Source organism: Neofelis nebulosa, chromosome 7, assembly GCF_028018385.1.
Source record: "Neofelis nebulosa isolate mNeoNeb1 chromosome 7, mNeoNeb1.pri, whole genome shotgun sequence".
NCBI classification, from domain to species: Eukaryota; Metazoa; Chordata; class Mammalia; order Carnivora; family Felidae; genus Neofelis; species Neofelis nebulosa.
Window position 1 is genome coordinate 633,278 of NC_080788.1, and position 11,604 is coordinate 644,881.

General features: G+C 57.9%; 1 long non-coding RNA gene across 1 annotated transcript; it reads right to left on the reverse strand.

Moving 5' to 3' along the window:
• Positions 1-309: 309 nt before the first annotated feature.
• Positions 310-11,482, reverse strand: LOC131515879 (uncharacterized). The gene is made up of 2 exons (XR_009263725.1): positions 10,372-11,482; positions 310-1,516 (listed from the first exon to the last, which is right to left on the reverse strand). It is a non-coding gene; the product is annotated as an uncharacterized LOC131515879 (long non-coding RNA).
• Between the last annotated feature and the right edge of the window lie 122 nt (positions 11,483-11,604).

The window sequence follows — 11,604 nt, forward strand, 5'->3', positions numbered from 1 at the left end:
GCTCTGGGCCTCAGTCTCGCCATCTGTGAATTAGAGCTTTGGACTTGACTGGCATTCCTAAACCGTGTCCACAGATGCTCAGCGTGCTCCACGGCAAAAGGGCTCCGTTGCCCACGCCCGGGAGACCCTGAACATGGACACCCATATGGCCCTGGAGGCCCCATCAAAGGTAGCATTTAAGGGTTCTGAGCCACCTTGCAGGAAAGACCCTCGGTATTTCCCAAACATCTTTGGCTTTGGAACCCTTTTTCTGTGGAATGAATACCATTTTAACGTCTCCGAAATCAAGGATACGTCTCACAATTGATGTATCTTAGCGGCTTTGAAATACGGTTTAATAACAGCTAATGTATGTCAGCTAATGTAGATGCTGGTACAAAATATTTAACATGTTTTTATTTACTATTCCCAGGGATCCCGTCAGTTAGGGACTACCGTTATCCCTGCTTTGCAAACGGGGAAACGGAGTCACAGTTAAGCGGCTCACGCAGAACCACATAGCTAATAAATCGTGGAGTTGGGCCTAAGCCCTGGTGACCCTGAACACTTAAACACAGGTAACCCTGCCCTCTCAGGTCCCTTTAGAATCAGGCTGTGATTCAGTGCCCACGAGGGACATAAGGCCTGGGAAGTACCCTGTCCTATTAGAAAGGGCAGAACCATATGTGGGTACTTGTATCGCAAGGCAGGACAGCAGGCCCATGAGGCCCTCAGGTTAGTGTGGGAGTAGAGGGAGCAGAAAACACGGCGGTGGCGGGGGGGACCCCGATGGGGCCTCCCAGCGAGGGGCGACATGAGGTGACCTCGCAGGGCGGAGGCATCAGGCACCTGGCCTACGTGACGCGAGGATCGCATCCTACGCTGTGTCCCGCTCTGAGCCGGCAAACTGCTTCCCACCCTGATGGTCCTAAACGCACGCCCACGAGGGAGCGGGCAGGATTACCGTCACCCACGAGAGGTTGCTGGGCCCCAGGGAGACAGAAACTCAGAAGTACCTTCTTGCCACTGTAGTCCAGGGGCGCCTGCGGGACGCTGTTCTCCGGAGTCTGCAGAGATAGCGCGGGTGGTACTTCACCTTGGGAAGGCAGGGCCGACCCGTCCGTGAAGACGGCCATTGCAAGGGCACACACTTCCCTTCCTCTCTCTCTCGCTCTCTTGTGTCGCGGTGGAAGCTGGTGACTGCCACCGGGGTCCTCACACCCTGCTTCCCGGAAAGGACCCGAGAAGGGCCTCCGACTCAGATCAGCTGTGTTCCTCACGTGAGGGGGAACCCGCGGCCCGTGGTGCGCGTACCAATCCTGCAGGCCTTGTTAAGATGCAGAGTCCGAGTTTGTAAATCTGGGTGAAGCCAGAGATTTCTGCACAGCAAGCTCTCAAATGATGCTGAGGCGGCTGGTCCCGTACTCTGAGTAGCAAAGGTGTAACGCCGGCCGGAGAGCCTGGCGTCGATGGCGGCCTCTTCCTTCCCCTCAGCTGACTTTGGAGAGCCACCCGCTTCTAGCCTTATTTTTTCCACCTGTAGAATAGTAAATATCTATCAGTGTTCAGTAAATACCAAAATATTAGTGGAAACCTAAAACGGCGGTACCTACCTAAGGGAACTGTGGGACGAATTCAATGAAAACGCACATACGGGGCACTCAGCCCGGAGCCCAGCACATATCGACCCCCACAGACAAATACCAATCCGCGGCCCCTGTTAAAGGGGGTGGAAAGGCCAGTCTGGTAGAATCCCCAGCTCGGAGGGGGATAGGGACGAAAGAGATTCCCTCTGGTGTCGTGAGGGTGAGACGTTCCTATGTGCCGGGACACCTCTCCTGTAATTCATCTCCGCTGTTCTGCGGTTTCCCCCAGAAAGAATGGGACCCTGGGTCACCCTGGGCACACCTGACGACGGGCCGGGCCGCCCGTCTCTGCAGCTTTGTCTCCTCATGAGCGTCTCCGCAGGGGGCACTCCGGCCTGCCCAGCGTCCCCTTAAATCACCCCCGTGGTGAGGGCTGAGAGCAACCCCCCCAGCCGGCCCAGCTGGCCCCCGTGGAAGGGGAGTAGCACCCGTTGGGCTGTTTGTCTTACCGCGACCTGCTTTCTGCACAGCGTCTGCGTTGGGCATCTTTGCAGGCTCAGAAGCCATCAGGGTTTTTGGTTGGTGGTGGTGGTGGTGGTGGTGGTGGTGGGGTTTTTTTTTGGTGACCCTTTCTGGGAGTGAACTGGATTCGTGAAGATCCGAGGACAGCTCTCGCCTGCGTCTGGAGAGGCATGGTCTCCTTCTCGTTCGTCCTCGTGTTCCAGTCACGCTCAGACCAAGGAAGCCCAGGGCCGGAGCTCAGGGGCGGGCCTTGTCCGACCAGAAGGCACATGCAAATGCCCCGAGGTCTTGTCAAACTGCAGAGTCTGATTCAGTAGGTCTGGGGCCAGGCCTGGGATCCTGCATCTCCAACAAGCTCTCGGGTGGTCTGACGTTGCTGGGCTGTGGCCCACACTGTGAATCGTCCGTCGGTTCTCCAACATTATCGCATGTCAGCATCACCTGCTGGTCTGTGTGAAACACGTATCGCTGGGTCCCACCCTCAGAATTTCTCATCCTGTAAGCCTCAGGTGGGGCCAGGGAATCTGCATTTTTACTAATGCTGCGGAGCCGGTACTGGGATTCTCCGAGCTCTGTGACTTTTCCCAGAGGCCTCCAGTCCCAACTGCCTGCCATAGTTCAGTCCTGCCGGGAGCCTCTGTTCCATTGTCTGTGATGCTGGCAGGGCCCCAAATTTGGCCAAACACACCCTTGTGTCCCTTACACTCTGGCTTGACTTGCCTCACACCCTGAAAGTTGCTGGCCTCCTTTTCCCACGCGCAGCCTCTCCTGGTCCTGACCCGGGCCCACCACACACCTCCCGCTCGGGTCTTCGGATCTGTGTCACCGCTCTGCTGGCCCCAGACTCCCGGCCGTGGCTGCCCTGGGCGAGCAGTCCAGTCCTGCCTGCATGCTGGCCCACTTCCCTGGGGGACCCTCCTCTTTTCCTGGTTCCTCTAAGGGCACCAGGCAGCTGCCGGGGGCCTGGCATGCAAGGCTATACCCGAGGGAGGCAGTGACCATGGAACTAATTAAACCCACATGGACACAGGGTCCCGGAACTCAGGGGCCTGCCCGCTCCCGCCGCCCCCAAGTAGAGCTCCCGAGCTGGAAGGAATTAGTTTGACCCACTCGACTGAGGCAGTTACTGAGCCGGTTGTGTAATGCTTTGTTTAGCACGATTGGCTTCTGGCCCCAGCCCAAGACCCCGCTGGACTCCGGCCCCAGCCCGCCCGTTCCTTGAGCCTCACGCTGGCCAGGGCCCCCCGGACGCCCCAGGCTGGCATCTTGTCGCCAGCTGCCCCGAACTCCTTCGCCTCCCCTGACAAACCCAGGGGCAATCCCTCGGACCTTCCTCTGGAGCCCCATCTCTGAGAAGCTTTCTGTTTTACAAACTGGGTCTTCCTGCCCGGAAACTCTGTTTGTATAGTTTGAGCAGAAAGGAGCAGGCTTTTCAGGGCCCTGCCCAGCAAGATGAAGGGACCGCCTGAGGGCCTGGTGACCATACTTCTGTGACTAAGAGGAAGCTTTGCCTCAAAGACGAAATATTCTCCCATCCTTGCTAGAGTTCCCAAAGTTCCTCCTAACCTTGTACGACAACTCCTGCCTCAACTGTCCCGCATCACCTTCCCCGAGCCCCGCACGCTGGGAGGGCTGAGGCTTGGTGTCTGGCTGGCCTGGGTACAGATCACAGCTCCACTGCTTTCTAGCTTTGTTACTTTGGGCAAGTGACTTAACCTCTCTGAGCCACAGTTGCCTCACCTGCAAAATAAAGAACACGGTTCCTAGGACTAGTCTAGGGGGTGAGAGATAATGGCCCCAGGACAGTGACCGCACTTAGGGCTCTTACCGGTTACCCCCATCTGACCCAACACCCAGCAAGGGGCTTTGAATGGCTCAGCTCTTGAGATGGGGAGTGAGCGCGTGGGGTTCCAGGCTGGCTTAGTTCTCCCGTCACTCTAATCTGAGGGGGTGGCAGGGGGCCTGAGACCTAGGCCTGGCCGAATCCCCCCCAGCCCATGTGACACCAGGCAGCCCACCCTCCCTTTCTCTGCCCCGGTGGTCGCACCAGTAAGAGACAGCTTGACTGTGACGCTCAGGTTCTCTACAGCCCTCTGGTTTTAGAGCAGGCACCTGATTGACTCAGTAAGCACAGCGGGGCTGCTGCGGCCTGTGGAGGCCCCTGAGTCCCTGCCCTCCCCGCCCCCCTCCCCGCCTGCCCCCGCAAGGGCCCAACAGGTCTCACCCCAGGGCCTCCGAGTCTCCATCACACGACTCCCCGGCCTGACCCATCTCACCCCAGGGCCACTGTTCCTGCCCCGTCTCCATCACACAACTCTCTGGCCCTACACTTCTGAACTGGGCTATTTCGGAATCTGTGCTTTTCCTCTTTCTCGTCTAAGTGCAGCTTCCTGGTGAGCCCCACGAAGTCAGAGCAGCCACACCTTCCAGAACCGGTAGGTGGTCCCTCCCCAGTGGGCTTTTAATCACTTCCCGGATTCCAAAGGCTCATTATGTGAAATCCAAGCTGGAGGGCCCAGCGGGTTTTCTTCCCCTATCTGGGCTGTCAGCGGGGGCTTGAATTGTTCTGGGGCTGGGAGGCCTGAGGCCTCTCCCCATCCTGCCCCGCTGGGGTCTGCCCTCTGGTGCACCTGCCAGCCTCCCGGCTACAGGGTGGAGAGTTTGACTTGGGCCTGACCCTCCCATTGTGGGTGGGGACTGTGGGGCAGAAGAGGGGATCCATCCGGGGAGGAGTAGTTAACAGCTTGCTCACAGGACCAGAAATGAACTTGAAATGGGTGTAGACAGCATCCCACCATCCCTTCTAGAAAGAAGCACCAAACAGCTCCTGCAAACACAGAAGCAGGTCTGTGGGGGGTTCAAAGAATCCCGCCCAGAAAGAAAGACAACCTAGAGAGGTTGGCAAATGTCATCCTCTGTTCCTTCCCTCTGTTCCCTCTGTCCTGGCTCCGAGCCCCTCCTCCTGCCCTCAAGTTCTGGATAGAAATGGGTATCTGGTGGGGGCGGGGGGGGGGGCACGTGGGAGGGCTGAGGCTGAGGAGGGCTGTCGTGCTCCTACTCCCTCCTGCAGGCTGGTGCTCACGGATGGGAAACAGCCTCCGCCCTGGGGCCACACAAGGCCCAGCACACAACTGTGAGGGTCTTTGCTAAGTGCCCCCACAAGGTACAGAGCACCAAGCAGGGGCTCGTCCCTCCCGGTGAGGGCACCAAGGGTCCTCCCCAGAAGCCCCAGGGTGCCTGGAAGGGTGGAGGTTTCTGCAGCTGGAGATCAAAAGGAGGGAAGGATAGGTAGTGACAATGCGAGGGAACAGGATGTGATCAAGGAACAAGTTCGATACGAATTAACCAGGACAGATTCTCCTTTTCTTAACAGCTGTGTGGTCTTGGGCAAGTCGCTTAAGTTCTCTGGGCTTTCTTGCTTCGGGTTTACAACGCAAAGAAGGCAGAAAGCCCCTGCGAGGTCCTTCATTTGTAGAGCAGTGAACAAGACAAAGTCCCTGCTCCTGTGCAGGGGGACCTCAACCCTCACCCTAAGGAAGGGAGAGGAGACAGTTTAAAACAGGAGATCGGGGAAGGCCTCACTGCTAAGATGACAAGTGAGCCAAGACCTGAAGGAGGTAGACGTGGAGCCATGCAGGTACCTGGGGGAAGGGCTGTCTGCACAGAAGGACTAGGGAGTGCAAAGGCCCCGGGGTGCTTGCGAGCATGGTGTGTTCAAGGCCCCGTGAGGAGAACCACATGGCTGGAATGGAAAGGAAGAGCAGGGGGTCTCCACGGAAACTGGCTCCAGAAGGATGTATGAAGCTGGCCTTTCCGCCAGGGCTGAGTCCCATTGTGTGGCCAGAAACAGCTTGATTAGGCTGCTTAGCAGGAAGCACATTCAATGCCGCCATCACCATCTGGCCGAGGGCCTAGGGTGCCAGGTGCACCTGCAGGCAGGGCTTGGCCGGACCAGCTGGCTAAGCCTGAGAGCCTGCTTCCTGACACACCGTGGGGGTTCTCAGGTGCCCCTGCCTCTGACCCAGAGGGCTCTGCCGGTGTCTCTGGGGTGGGCGGGGGGGAGTGGGGGCTATAGCCCTCATACCTCCATTCCCGTGACCAGGCCACCACCCTGGGGTCGAATCCTCAGCAAGGTGGCGCGACAGTGTGCGGGGAGAACATCAGACGTCTTAACTGGGTCCCCGTGTCCCCCGTTCCCGACATTTCCTTCTGCCCCTTGACCCCCACTCCGTTCCACCGCGGGGAGGATGTGTCCTGTGCTGCTCCAGGGGAGAGATGACGCACCAGAGCCCTGGGGACAAAGAGGGCGAGACCCCGGGGGGTGACTGAGGGGTGGTCTCAGCTCCCCGGAGGAGAAAAGACATCACAGCAGCGGGGTGGGTGGGAGGCAGAGGGAAATGAAAACTGGGCACTGGGGGCCCACAGACGGGAGCCCGTGCTCTGCCCCTTCCAGGTCAAGTGCCCAGCGGGGACTGGGTGCGTCCCGACTGGGGTCCGGGAGAGCCTTCCCCACACTCGCTGCGGCCGCCGCCCCACTGTCCCGCGTGCCTACAGGTGACCTGAACAGGACCTGGCGTCTGGGAACCGAATGGCCAGGCCACTGGGAAAGGGTGCAGGTGGGGGTGACCCCATCAAACCCGGGCACACAGAGTAGTGAGTGTGGGTCACACGCAGCATTTGTCCCGAAGCACTGCACGCGCACCGGCTCGTCGAGCCCTCACGGCAGCCCGGTCGGGCAGACACGACTGTTAACCCTCTTACAGACGAGGAAACTGAGCCTGCAGGAGGCTAACTTACTCGCTCAAGGTCCCAGGGCCAGGAAGGGGACGCTGGGAGCCGAACCCAGGCAGCCTGGCTTCAGGACCCGCTCTCCTCCCCACCCTGCTTCCCGCCGTGTTGCCAAGGCCAGGCTGCCATGGAGATGATGCCCACGTGGACCCTTGACCGTCCTGAGGGCCAGACTGCGTGTTGCACCCCAGCCCCGTGGCTCTCCAGACGCTTCCTCTGCTTCGGTGCGGTCGGACAACACAGGGACGGGAGATCCCAAACTGACCGAGATTATGCTTCCATCGCCTGCCAGAAGGAGGCTCCTCAGTGAGATTTAGTTCAGCTGTAGATTAATGAAGACTTGGTACACTAAGGGTCATTCTTGTTGAAACAGCCACCCAGTACTTACGTGCTACTTCCTGCTATGCTGCTGCTCCCACCACAGTCACCACCATTGGGCCACTGGCCATGAGATGTGCCAGGAAAGTGCGTCACCGTCCAGGGGTAAAAAACAAAGATGGACCCACGACTGGGCACGTGGCTTCCTCTTCCCCAGTCAAGGGTTTCCAGCTCCCAGATTGAGCCATTCCCATGGGTAAGGCCCCGTCAGAACGGCTGCGGGCATCAACACCCCGCTCGCTGACCCAGCCCGGCCTGTCGTACGCTCTCATCTGGAAGGAATGAAGGCAGCAGAGAACTCAGGTCGCCTGATGCAAACCCTTTGTGCAATCAGAAGGAAACGGGCATGACCTTTACGGACATTCCACTTCTCGTGCAAGAGGCCAGTGGCCAGTCTGGAGAGAGCAGATCACTTGCAGAAAAGGGGCATTTCCGCGCAGGCCGGATTCATTCATTCTCCCGTCACCATCCCTGGACCTCCCCGGGACCCTCAGCTCCCTGCAGATGGGCCGTGTGTGTCAGCTCAGTGGTTTTAGAAATTCCAACGGGATGACTTGGATGCCACCTTCATTCCTTTTTTCTTTTTCTTTTTTTAATGTTTATGTTTGAGAGAGAGAGAGCGTGAGCAGGGGAGGGGCAGAGACAGGGAGACACAGAATCGGAAGCAGGCTCCAGGCTCCGAGCCGTCAGTGCAGAGCCTGACGCGGGGCTTGAACCCAAGAACTGTGAGATCATGACCTGAGCTGAGGTTGGACGCTTAACCGACTGAGCCCCCCAGGCGCCCCAGCCATATTTATTTCTTACAGGGCACGGCCACAGACGCAAGGACACATTTGACACATCAAGGAATATTGGAAGGGAACTTTGACAGTTACCACCCTGTTTCAGTAGGTGTGAACTCCCAGAGGCAGGGGCATTGAGCGTTGGCCTCCACCAGGTAGCACAGGGGCATCGGGGGGCAGACACACAGTCTCCCCTCATCTCCCTTCCTTCTCTGTGCCCCTGACTCTGCCATTCAGCCACCCTGGTCCTTCCTCTGCCCCCGTGGACTGCCAAGTACTGTCCTGCCACAGGATCTTTGCACACGCTGTTCCCTCAGCTTAGCTGGTCTTCCCTCCTCCTGCGTTTGCCTGGTTAACTTCTCAGCCCAGTCGGCACATCCCTTGGGGAAGTGGGCCCTCCCTGACTCATCAGCCCCAGGACAGATTCTCATTATTCTCCAAAGCTCTCCTTGTTTCCTCTGTCACAGTGGTCATTTCATACTTTTTCATGTGAATGTCTGTCCCCCTCTGCACACTGTCAGCACCACTGCCTTACAAGTATGGAGCCGGGGGACTGACATTCATCGGGCACCTGCTACTGTGTACCAAACGCTGAACCACCCTGAAAAATAGGCATTATCCTCCTTTGGCAGTCAACTGAGGCCCAGAGAGGAGAGGAGCCTTGCTCAAAGCCACAGGGCTCTGAGCGTGGGAAGGGCCAGAGTCAGGCTCTTCTGACGTGGGCACCAGCTGCATACCTACTGGTTAGTGGAAGGGTTAACCTTACGGTGGGGAACAGACGGCATGGACCTTGCACGGGAATCCACAGACATCAGGCTCTTGTGCCAATGTGTCTGCAGAGTCTCCGCCCGCCCGAGAAAGGAGGCTGCTAGTCTGCAGCCTCAGGCCAGCCCCTCACTGCTCAGCTGGACAGGGAGGGGCCCTGAGCTCTGAGGCGGCCGGGAGGGAGCTTCCTGGGCCCTGGGCTCCGTGCGGGTTCCGTGCCTCTCCCTGTGATTGCTACAGCTGGCCCCACATTCGCCAACTGCACGTTGGGAAATCGCCCCAGGTCCTGGTTCACAGAACTGCCGGGGAAAACGACAGCTCCGGGTCCACATGAAAGGCATTCTTGGAAAACCTCCCCCCCCCCTCCTTCCCCTGCCGGAGCTCTTTGTGCTGTGCAGGGTTCGTGGGGAGGAGGGGGCCGGGGTTCTCTGCTTTATTTGTCCAATGTGTGCAGAATCAACTCTGAAGAAGAATTTCCCTTCTCCCCACCTCCTCGGGAATTAAGACGGTCAGAGCAGTGGAAGCAGCAAAGGGCCTGCGAGCTCCCCTCCGTATTCCAGACCCCCTAGCAAAAGAGAGGGGGAGGGGAAGGCGGTCGCATCCCCACACACTGCTTCCCCCCCCCTGCCTCCCACACTTCCCACAGGCACAACTCAGCCAGATGCACATACAGCAGTGAGCCTGGCCTTGCGGAAGAGGAATAAACCCATGCAAGACCGAGGACTCCACCTGCACAGAACACACATGGTCCTCAAGCATTTGCTGCCTCGCAGAGTTTTGTCCGCCCTCGACCACCGCAGGGGAGCTGGGACCGAACACACCACACTTCGGGGGTTAGATTCCCACACCTTCACCCCGGACGGCAGCAGTCCATGAAGCTTCCTGGGATGATGTTCTGGACCCATGTTCCCTCTGCCACAGACCCTGGCCACACGTGGCTGCTGAGCCCTGGAAATGTGGCCAGTGCGACTGAGGAACGGAATTTTTTATTTCATTTAATGTATTTAAAAATGTTAAGTTTACTTAATTATTTTGAGAGAGACAGAGCGAGAGCAGGGGAGGGGCAGAGAGGGAGACACAGAATCCGAAGCAGGCTCCAGGCTCCGAGCTGTCAGCGCAGAGCCCGATGTGCGGCTCGAACTCACTGAGAGATCAGGACAGGAGGCCAAATCGAGAGTCGGACGCTTAACTTGGCTGAGCCATCCTGGTGCCCCTAATTTAATTTAAATACCCACCAGTAGCTAGTGGCTGTCGTGTTGGACAGGGCAGGTCTGGAGTTACTCGAGGTGTGGTCCCGGGACCACAAATCAGCATTCCCCCGCGCCCCCAGAACCCCAGACCTATTGAATTAGAAGTGCAGTTTAACAAGGTCCCAGGTGATTGCTATGCAGATTTTAACCTTTGAGAAGTGATCTCTGGAGTACAGCCAAGAACAAAGGAGGGAGGGAAGGGAGGGAAGGGAGGGAAGGGAGGCAAGGAGCCAGCTGGGGTGGGGGGGGGGGTTGTGGGAAACAGCTCTCCTGAGCCCTCCTACCTCACGGAGGAGGTCTGTCGGGCTTGCAGGTACTTACTGTGGACCCAATTCCAGCTGCTTTGGCTGCGGGACTGGCTTCCAGCCTGCAGACTGGAAGCAGCTGGATGCCGATGAGAGCGTCTGATGCCACTTATTCAATCAGCACGAAGTGCCACGTGAAGTAAAAACGTGGCTGCCAGCACCACTTTGGAAGGTGAGGTCCAGAGCCTGTCTCCAAGGCCGCACTGGAGTCTCCTTGTGGGAATTCTGCAAGCCAGGGCAGCGTTCCAGAATTCCGATTTTAAGGACGCGTTGGTGTCTGCTATAATGAAACACATGCTACAGACCGATGAAATTTAACGTTCGAGCTGAACGACAGAAGGTTTTATTTATGGGCAAATTTTACGTCTCCCTGCAGAGATGAGTTAGCACACAAGCCCTTCCCACTCCTGCAGGTCTGACATCGCAGGGGACGAATGGGGACGAGGGAGGTGTTTGTCTCTCAGCCTGTGGCAGGCTAGCAGAGAAGGGAGTTAAACAGGACCAGCTCATGAGGTTGACTGATGGGGAGGGCAGCATTCGAGAATTTTTTTTAAAACTGTCAAGAGACCACGGGCAGGTCTGGCTGTGCTGGGGAGGGTTCCCAGTGCTCACAAACGTATCCTTCACTGATAAACTTGCTCCATCACTTCAGGATCCTGTCGGCAAACAACGGTTGAGCTCTGTGTGCTGGGCATTGTTCTAGGTGCTGGGGGATTGAAAAGTACAAACCAAATCGGAGGGCTTGCCCTCAAGGAGCCTGGGTCCCAGCGGGGCTTAAAACTGCACACTAGGAACTTCCAGAGTGAGCAGAGAGGTGTGGCAGTGGTCAGAGAGGGCTTCCTGGAGGAGTGAGATGAGTGAGTGAGGAGGCAGGTCCTGAAGGCCCCAGGAAGGAATTCCAAGGAGAAGCAGGGGGCTGGCGTGGTGGGGTGGTGGGGTTTTATTCCAAGCAAAGCAGGAAACCAGTGACCGCTCGTGTCTCCTGAAGAGGGGTCTTTTCCAAGGCTCACTCTGGCCGCCACGCGGAGGAAGGACAGCAGCTTTGGGGAGGAGGCTGTGGTCTCCCAGAGGCCGGACGATGGAGGCAGGGAGGGGGTCAGAGGGGAGGTAAGAGAGGGAGCAGACACGAAGTGGAGCTCTGTTGTTGGAGCCACCGGTGACCCGTGAAGGAGGAGGGTCAGGGCCGGGCAGGCTGAAGGAGATTTAGCGGTAGTTCTGTAATCGGTATTTCTGCAAGTTGGAGATGCCG